The following is a 10,000-nucleotide window of genomic DNA, read 5'->3' on the forward strand; positions in this document are numbered from 1 at the left end:
GTCCTCGGAGGCGTGCATGTCCTACGCACGCGTTGCATCACCTGCAACACTTTCTCGACCGCGACCGATTTGGATGAGCAAGAGGATACTAATGCAAATTCTCTGTGACGTACCTCGAAATGCTAACAGGTAAATGTTGATAGGTCTGATTATCTAATTATCTTGACGTCACGGAGAGCACACTCAAACGCGCGAGCTAGTGTATTAAAGCATGCCTGCATGCACGAGTGCTCACACGCCAACACTCAGGCACGTACTTGCACGCGCACTGAAAATATAACCGTTATGAATGCAACAAAAATGCGGTCGTTTGTCAAAGAACTCGTAAAATCACGTACATATGAATGACCTGGACTGCCACCCACATTGAAGCAACACTGTGGACGTAAGCACAGCGACTCAGGAGTGTTTAACCGTTAGAAATGACAAGAAAGGAATTCTACCACACTTGAGCATTAATCTACGACCTGTATTTGGGAATTAAGACTCGAGGCGCAGAAGTATGGTCTGCCCGAAGCACCTGAAAGCGAAGGTGTAAACACGTGTACGGGAAAGGAGTCATTAGCGTTGCAATTACAAAAGCGGGAAGTAGATGGTTCACGAGAGCAGTCGCGCGTGTCGGTAGCCTGAGGGCGGGTGGGAGAGGGGAAAGGGGGGGTTAACGGGGCTCCCTTCTAGCAAACAACCAACTCAAGCATGTGCGCTCTAGGGCGGTGTATATAAATAATCAAATGCTTGTATATGTATGTATGTATGTATGTATGTATATGCATGTATCTATGTATGTTTGTATGTATGTATGTGTTTATGTATATATTTATATCTATATGTGTATATGTATATATGTATATATGTATAGTATGTATGTATGTATGTATGTATATTTATATATATATATTACATATGTATATGAATATATATATATATATGGCTATATATTATGTTAAATATATATATTTATATTTATATATAAACTATATGTATATATGTGCATATACATATATATATATGTTTATATATTTATATATATGAATATATATATATAGATATATATGTATATGTATGTATATATGTATGCATGTACATATACATATATATACATATATATATATATATATATATATATATATATATAATATACATATATGTGTCTAATTTGAGAAAGTAGATTATGTTTTGTATACACAACGTGGTAGAATTTTCTAACAGCACATTCTGTCAATTTCTTTCAATTGGATGGAGTGGCATTAAAAAACAAATGCAATTGTTCTTCGTTTCTCAATTGATTTTAATTACGAACTGGGCGGTATTCGCGGATTCTTTTATGACGTGCGTTATGCAAGAATTGCGTCATTCGATGATGCATTGTAAACGCGGCTAGCAAAAAAAGAGAGAGAAAAAAAAAGAGAGAGAGAGAGAAAAAAAAGAAAATAAATCGATTTAAATGTTGATTTTTGTTTCTCTGATTCAATTCAGGTCATTGGAAAGGGTCTGCGGTTGAAGATTAACGCCATGAGCAGACAGAAAAAAAAACAATTTTCGTTTTTTTGTTTTTGTTGATGCATTGTTGTTGTTTTTTCTTTTTATAGCTTTTCTCTCCTTAACAGTCATTATTATTTGTCTAAGAAATTGTCACGTGTCTGCATGCTTTAATGAAGACAAAGAACGTCGTTGCTGCTGTTGTTACGCTTGTAGGAAATAACAGCAATTTCGTTCAAAATTCCGGTTGTCGCGCATCTGTTCAGGAGGAAGAACAAGCACTGCGCCTTCCCTTCCCTTTCTTTTGCAAAATAGGGAAACATTCTGCAAGATCCCTTTCGCAACCCGGAGTTAACGCTGAGGAAGTAAAAGTAAGAATAAAGAGCGTGATGGTAGAACGGAGTCGGTCGGTTAAAATAGTAACACGGGCGACACATGACAGAGAGCTTGCGGTCGAGTGACGTCACGATTGGCAACTTTGTTACCAAGTGTCGCTTATCTTGTGTATGGGTGTTTTGATGCTGCATATTATGACGTTCGATCGGTGTTTTATTTCAATACCAGAGAGACAGACAATCCAAGAGAGAGAGAGAGAGAGGGAGAGAGAGAGAGAAAGAGAAAGAGAAAGAGAAAGAGAGAGAGGGAGAGGAGAGGGAGAGGGAGAGGGAGAGGGAGAGGGAGAGGGAGAGGGAGAGGGAGAGAGAGAGAGAGAGAGAAGAGAGAGAGAGAGAGAGAGAGAGGAGAGGAGAGGAGAGGAGAGGGAGAGGGAGAGGGAGAGAGAGAGAGAGAGAGAGAAATAGGGTTAATTTAGCATATATATGCGGCCATAGATAAAATCCCAGCTAGTACGACAAATGTTAAAAATCTAAAGCATAATAAGCAGTAATAAGGTTTATCCGTCAGAGTAAACCGGCGCATGTTATAAACTCTACGGTGCAAACAATTCCTATTTCGTTCCATACAGCCTAAAGTAAATAGTTATCAAACCCTTTATATTCAAGGAATCTCACATATGTTACAACCGAGGTCAGGGTAGCCTTGTGCAGATCGGCATAGTTGTAGTACCAGTGCTGTCCTTTCCTTTCCCCTTCATCCTCCTACTCCCCTCTTCACCCTTCCCCTCCCTCCTCCTCCCACTTCCCCTTTCCCCTCCCTCCCTCCCTCCCTCCCTCCCTCCTTCCTCCTCCTCCTCCTCCTCCTCCTCCTCCTCCTCCTCCTCCTCCTCCTCCTCCTCCTCCTCCTCCTCCTCCTCCTCCTCCTCCTCCCTCACCCCCTTTCTCTCATCCTTTCCTTGCATGCTCGTCTATATTGGCGGTATGGTCCATGCACTGCAGTTCAAGCTACAATAGTTCGAGGACAGAAAAAATAGTTAAGGCATCCTGGGGCTTTCAGTTAGCCTTTTTTATTATTATTATGATTGTTCTTTTATCTGTTGCTTTCAACTGGTTCCTCTTACGGTACGAGGTTATCTGCGTGGGTCAGGGCAAACGATATTTGTTTTTCAATTTCGTTCGGCAAATGTTCCCTGTAGAAATGCCTACCATAAAACGGGCCAGTTTTCATTGTTTCGCTCAGGTTTTGTTTTTCTTTATTGCGACTGAGATTTTGTAATAAAATAAATCATTAAGTACTAAATGACGATGTCATAACTGATAATGTAGATATCATGGAAACAAAACATCAAGATTTCCCACAGAAGTACCTTTCGCTATTCCTACATAATGGACTTCTTAAACAGATGGTCAGTTCTTAACAGTTTCGTAGACCATCACACCTGGTATGCTAGATGGTCATGCTACCAAAGTGGTTACTCTCTAACCAGTGTAGATGGCAAACAGTGTTAGTGAGTCGTCTATTGACTCCTCAGAGTCCACGCTCCATGCACGCAAGCTGCACGCTGATCGTGTTGTCAGATTGTTTAGTAACGAAAGGCTTGCGCAATGTCTTGCCAAAACATACAAAGTATATGGAGATTGCGTTATGGGGAAGGTGTTAGTTTTATCTTTGTGTGAATGAGTGAGTGAGTGAGAGTGAGAGAGAGAGAGAGAGAGTGAGAGTGAGAGTGAGAGTGAGAGTGAGAGTGAGAGTGAGAGTGAGAGTGAGAGTGAGAGTGAGAGTGAGAGTGAGAGTGAGAGTGAGCGTGAGAGTGAGAGTGAAAGGGAGCGAGAGAGCGAACGAGAGAAAGGGAACGAGACAGCGAACGAGAGAAAGGGAGCGAGAGAGCGAACGAGAGAGAGAACGAGGGAGTGAGAGAGAGAGAGCGAGAGCGAGAGCGAGAGCGAGAGCCAGAGCCAGAGCCAGAGCGAGAGGGTGAGAGAGAGAGAATTACTGAGATTCACAGCGAGAGAGAGAAAAAAAAGAGAAGGGAAGGAAAGAAGAAAAAATGAGATAGGAATGGAGGGAGGGAGGAAAAGAAAAAAAAAGAAAGAAAGAAAAAGAGCAATCATATTTCAAGATCCAAGAAAGTGCCAACAGCAGTCTGAGGAGATGGCGAAAGTAAAATGGTCTAACGGAAATGTAATGCGGAGATAACAGAGAGAGAGAGAGAGAAAGAGAAAGAGAAAGAGAAAGAGAAAGAGAAAGAGAAAGAGAAAGAGAAAGAGAAAGAGAGAGAGAGAGAGAGAGAAGGAAGAAATAGATGAATAACTAAATAAATAGAGAAAGAAATGGACGTATGAATAACTAAATAGCCAAAGAAATGAAGGAAGGAGGAAGGAAGAGGGAAAGAAAGAGAAGCTATATTTACAAAATTCCTAAAAATGACAACAGGAGTCCGGGGAGATGGCGAGAGTAAAGCGGTCTAACGGGGACGTGGTAGGGGGATAACGCGCGTGCTCCTGCGAACCTCCTCGTCTTGATCCTGCCACTTTCGCTTCTCGTTCGGATCCTTCTGCGCCGGAATCCCCGAAATCTCGAGCCGAAGGAGCCCATAAAAGTGTATTAATGCTCCCTCACGCATAGCCAAAGCCCGTTTCGGATGATACTGAAGGGCACACATTCCTCGAGCGTTCGGGTGTGGGTAGGGGGAAGGGGAAGGACAGGGAGGCGGAGTGGTGTGGGAGGGTAGGCTAATTCTCCTCCGAAAATCTTTGGAATTGCTAGGATTGCTGTTTTAGGATAAGCGGAATATAAAGTTTTATCAGACCAGAGTTGCACACGCGCTGCCAGGCCCGTGTGCGAGGGGAGGCGTACGAACGAACGAACGGGGAATCGTGTTGTGCGTGAATTAGGCTTGGCCGAACGTGACCGGCGGACAGCGTCGACGACACGACTGTCAGAAAGCAACCTTTTGGAAAATATAGTGTTGGCTTCAAATTATTACTCTCTTTAAGCTCCCGTAACAGGGTGTATAATAAAGTCTGCATGGATCTTCGGATTCGCCACCTTTCACTAGTTTATTTAAAGGAATCTGTGTTCCCTCTGTTTAACGTTATTTTTCATATAGACTATTTAGCTTGGGTTTTCTTAGAGAAAGTAACGCGGTGATGTGTTTCAATGTCGTGCAGATGGAAAGGTGTGGATATGTGGAGAGGTGGAGAGGTGGAAAGTGGGGGATGGGGAGAGTGAGCGAAGATGGAAGGAGGGAGAGGGAGAGAGAGTGGAGATAGAAAGGGCAAGAGAGTGAGAGTGGAGAGGGAGAAGGGGGGGAGAGTTGCAGGGTAGAAGATGGAGAGCAGGGGGAAATGAGGGTGGAAAGGGGGAGAGGGGGTAGTGCATTAAAGAGTGAAAAAGATGGAGAGGTGGAGAGCTGGGGGTGGGGGGGGGGGGGGGGAAGAGGCTATTCAGGTGGAGGCCCAGTCTGTACCTGGTGACAGGTATGACCTAGTGCCGATCCTGGTGACGACGTCGCGGGTTGCCAGGCCATTATATGACGCAATGATATGACACAATGCTTATTGGGCGTGGACTTTCGATCAGGTGACACGAACAATAAATAGAATGATACACTCTCGACGGCAAATTGTAAAATGGAAAAACTATGTCGTGACTAAATTATCCTTAGTATTATTTAAAAGTCGACAAACCAAATTTAGTTCCTTATTTAATCCAAGCGAATAAAATAAAAATCGTTTTTTCCGGCGTGAGAGCACACGGTCTTTGGGGTGAAAGTGATTAAGATGTAGATCTGCTAAAGCAAATCTGGAGTTGAAATCGAATTTGTAATTCAATTTCACAACTCGAGAAATTTCTTGATGATGTGTGAAAAAAAAGTAATTTAAATTCCGTGCAAGGATTTCTTGGCGCGAATTTCAGAGTGATCAGGTTTGTCGTTTATTTACGGTTGTGATTTATTAGCCTGGCAATTGATAATTGGATAATGCGATTACCATGTTTTTTTCCTAGGTTTGGGTTTGATGATCATTTCGCTAGATCGGGCTTCGAACTTTTTCATCACGACCCAGTTTGATTTTGTGCACTACCTTCACGACCCAGTATGTCTATTCTATCGTACCTTTCTCTCAACCCGATATCAGTTCACTCGCACACGCACATTCGCACGCACACGCACATGCACATGCGCACGCACACGCACATGCGCACACTCACATGCGCACACTCACATGCACACACACACACACACACACACACACACACACACACACACACACACACACACACACACACACACACACACATAATTATAATAATAATGATATTAATTATTATTTTTATTATTATTATCATCATTATTATTATCATTATTATTATTATTATTATTATTATTATTATTATTATTATTATTATTATGTAGCGACCCACTGAATATGAGCTTGCAACCCAGTACTGGGTCGTGACTTTGAAGAAGCCTGCACTAGATGTCATGTCATTTGCATGTCATTTGCCACTCGCGTAAATACGAAATGTTTAGTTGTTCTAGTTGTGTATCTGGATATCAGGGATTCTACATTTTGTGGATTAATAGAAGAATGTTATGTGGATAATAGTAGTTGGAATTACAGAAGCAACAGTAACAGTAATATTGACAATGATAATGATAATAATAATGATACTAGTAGTGATAGTATTAATAATAGTAGTGATAATGATAATAACAGCAATGATGAATGTACTAATGTTGGTGATGATAATTTTGATAGTAATCACAATGATACTGATAATGTTATCAATAATAACGATTGTGATGATAATGACAATAATAATGATAATTATTATCCTAATTATAATGATACTAATTATCATAGTGATAATGATAACAAGACTACTACTAATAATGACAATAATAATAGTAATGATAATAATACAAATAAATATAAAAATAACAATGTTTAGCATTACATCAACAGCGGCGGTGCTAACAATACCAACAACAATAATAATTAATCGAGATAAATAAAACCAACCGTTATCGCTCCCTTGCCCTTTGCCCCTCCTTTTTTGCCGCCGTTTCCCCTCTGCTTCCCCTCTCTATGATGTGCGTCGCCCCGCGTAATTGGAAGCTTAGCGCGGCCGCTGTAAATTTCCCGTTATTGCGCGGCTGTCTACTCTTTGTCAGCGGCGATGCGCCCTTGTGTGGCGACTGCTGCTGGTGCTTGTCGGGGGCGGGGCAGGGGGGGGGCGCCTTCGTGGGGCGGCTCTTAGTCGGTCGGTCTTGGTTGTCGGGATCGGTCTCGTTTTCGTTTTCGTTCTCGTCCTCGTCCTCGTCCTCGTCCTCATCCTCATCCTCATCCTCATCCCATTCCTCCTCTTACTCTTTTCTCCCTCATTACTCGCTGTCTTTCACCAGCACCACATTCTCCTGCTCCTCGGCTTCCTCTTCCTCTTCTTTTACTTCGCTCTCCTCCTCCTCCTTTTTTTCCTTCTCTTCCTCCTCCTCCTCCATCTCCTCCTCCATCTCCCCCTCCTCCTCCTCCATCTTCTCCATCTCCTCCTCCTTTTCTTCCCTCTCTTCCTCCTCCTCCTCCTTTTCTTCCATCTCTTCCTCCCCCACCTCGTTCTCATCATCATCATCATCATCATCATCATTTGACTTCATATTTATTTTCCCTTTTGTTATACCTTCCCTCTTATTTATGTTTCTTGAGAGTGAACGCAAAAGAGTTCAGTCGCGCGCTCGCCATTCAGGGAAAGTGAATATGTTCGTTATGGCAAATAATAACGAACGCATATTCAAGAGAGAGAGAGAGAGAGAGAGAGAGAGAGAGAGAGAGAGAGAGAGAGAGAGAGAGAGAGAGAGAGAGAGAGAGAGAGAGAGAGAGAGAGAGAGAGAGAGAGAGAGAGAGAGAGAGAGAGAGAGAGAGAGAGAGAGAGAGAGAGAGAGAGAGAGAGATTCGCGGCGGGGTTTTCGGAGAGGGAGAAAGGGGAGAATGTTCTAGAAGCTTCAGAGTCTGTAAGTTATTTCACGCTTCATCCACCAACTCGGTTAGTCTTCATCAGCCTCTCTTTTTTTTTTTTAGATTATTATTATAATTTGTTTTGTTTCGTCTTTAGGCCTTTCGCTTAAATGAGCCTATGAAACCACCCGCCGATTAACCGCCGCGTGTGTCGTCACCGTCTGTTACCTCGAGCGCAAACTTTCGCCGTCTTGCCTTCCTCTCGCACTCACCCGGAAACAGCTTGAAGGCTCTTTCCTTTTCGCAGCGACTTGGGAGGCCGGGTGGGGGAGGGGATTGGGGGGGAGGGGGAGGAACTGGAGGATGGGGAGAGGAGGGGAAGGGAACTGTGGAGGATGGGGGATGGGGGACGGAACTGGAGGGTATGGGAAGGGAGGGAGGAATAGGAGAGGAAGGGATGAAGGAGTAGGAGTCTGGGTGGGGGTAGGGTAGGGAGTAAGGGAGACTTAGGGAAAGGGGGGTGAGGGTGTGTGGAAGAAAGGAGTTAGGTAATCTTATGATACAGTGAACAAACCTTCACTTTTGTTTGACAGCTGGAGTGATGGATGCTGCTTTTATGCTTGTTTGATCTGCTCCTGTTTCTCGACGTGATCTTTTGTTACTGCATTTATTCCATCAGGATTTCGTTTGTCTTTCATTGCGATGTCATATTTCAAGTTCGCCAGGCGAGCGAAGAATTGTGAGGGATCCAGGGCTTGGAAACTTTTAACAGCGTCGTAGAAAATTTGGACGAGGGAGCAGAGTGAAGCCGAGGGCGCTGGCTGCTACTGGAGGAACGGCACTCCACAAGCGGTCACGTGCAGGGCCACGAGAACCAAATTCGACGGTTTTAAGCAGAATATTTTCATTGCTGTGAGATATGGAGGGTCTGAAAATGCACAGCAGTGGGTACTTGATATCTGCGCTGCACACTGATGGATGCTTATTACCAGAACTAAGACATTTTCTTAATTTCCTATCGCGGCATTACGCCACCCCGGGTCTTGCACCCGGGCCTTGTTGAGTGGTGTGTGCGATCATTGTCACACTCCACAGACACGTCCTTACGTCCTACACCGCCAACCCACTCTCGCACAGGGAGAGAACCATTGCCGTTCGCTTGAGAAAGCGTAATTGTTACGGTCTAAAATAGACGTACTCTTAATTCTGGAAAGATGCAGTAAAACCCAACTACAAACTGAAGTCACGTTGCTGTCCAAGAAGTTTCGCGCGAGGCGCTGCTACTCCACAGATAGGATTCATCTCCTCGCGATCAATAAATCCCAAGGCATGCTGTGGTCTTTACTCTCCCAGAGGCTCGGGACTCGGGAGGGAAAATGGGATTTCATAAAACCACGTCCACTTCATCACTAAAGGGGATCTTACGGCCAATTAGTGTAGAAAACGCTTGTACTATGTAATGTCTTTATCTTAATGATTCTGAACTGGAGATGATAGTTTTTTTTTCCCACGGCACTCAGACTGTTGGTTTCTCAGCAATTATTAATGATATGTTGGAGTTGGACTAATATACTCTTCGATGGTCCTTTTTGCTGCCTCCGGAGAAAATTAGGGGTAAAGGGGATTATTGATAATATTCTTAGCGTGTTAACACTATGGCGCTGTAAAGAGTAAAGTAAAGAGTAGGAGGACGAATGTCTCACACTGAGAAAAAGCTATCTTCGCTGTTACTCTTGGAGAAGTTAATCCTCCTCCCCCTCGGCGGATTATGCCTAAGGAGAGGAACTGAGTAAATAAAGTCATAGAAAAGATGAATGTGGGAAAGTTTATTCCTCCCACTTGAGCTTAATTAAAGCCTGTTCCAAATATAAACTCATTCAGCGTTTGCAATTGGTCTTATTTTTTCTTCCATTCCTGTATTTTTCGTTTTGACTAACATGGCGTTTGTACGTTTAGTCAAAATATGTCAAATGCAAAATATGGAATATAACTTGATAACTATTGTAATTGTATTCATTATTGTTTTTAGTGCTTAAATGTTGTACATATATAGGTAGACAGATAGATATATAAATAGAAAGGTAGATAGATAGATAGATAGATAGATAGATAGATAGGTGAGAAGGAAGTAGGGAAGGTGGGTGGGTGGGTTTGTGGGTGGATGCGTGGATAGGCAGGCAGGTAGGTAATTGGTTGATAGGTAGGTAGATGGATTAGTAGACAGAGAA

The 10,000-nt window shown here is 43.1% G+C and overlaps 1 protein-coding gene across 1 annotated transcript in view; it reads left to right on the plus strand.

Moving 5' to 3' along the window:
- The window catches only part of LOC125031263 (neurobeachin-like), a 1,410,248-nt gene that overhangs the window by 1,014,020 nt on the left and 386,228 nt on the right, over positions 1-10,000 (plus strand).

This window comes from Penaeus chinensis, chromosome 2, assembly GCF_019202785.1.
Source record: "Penaeus chinensis breed Huanghai No. 1 chromosome 2, ASM1920278v2, whole genome shotgun sequence".
NCBI lineage: Eukaryota > Metazoa > Arthropoda > Malacostraca > Decapoda > Penaeidae > Penaeus > Penaeus chinensis.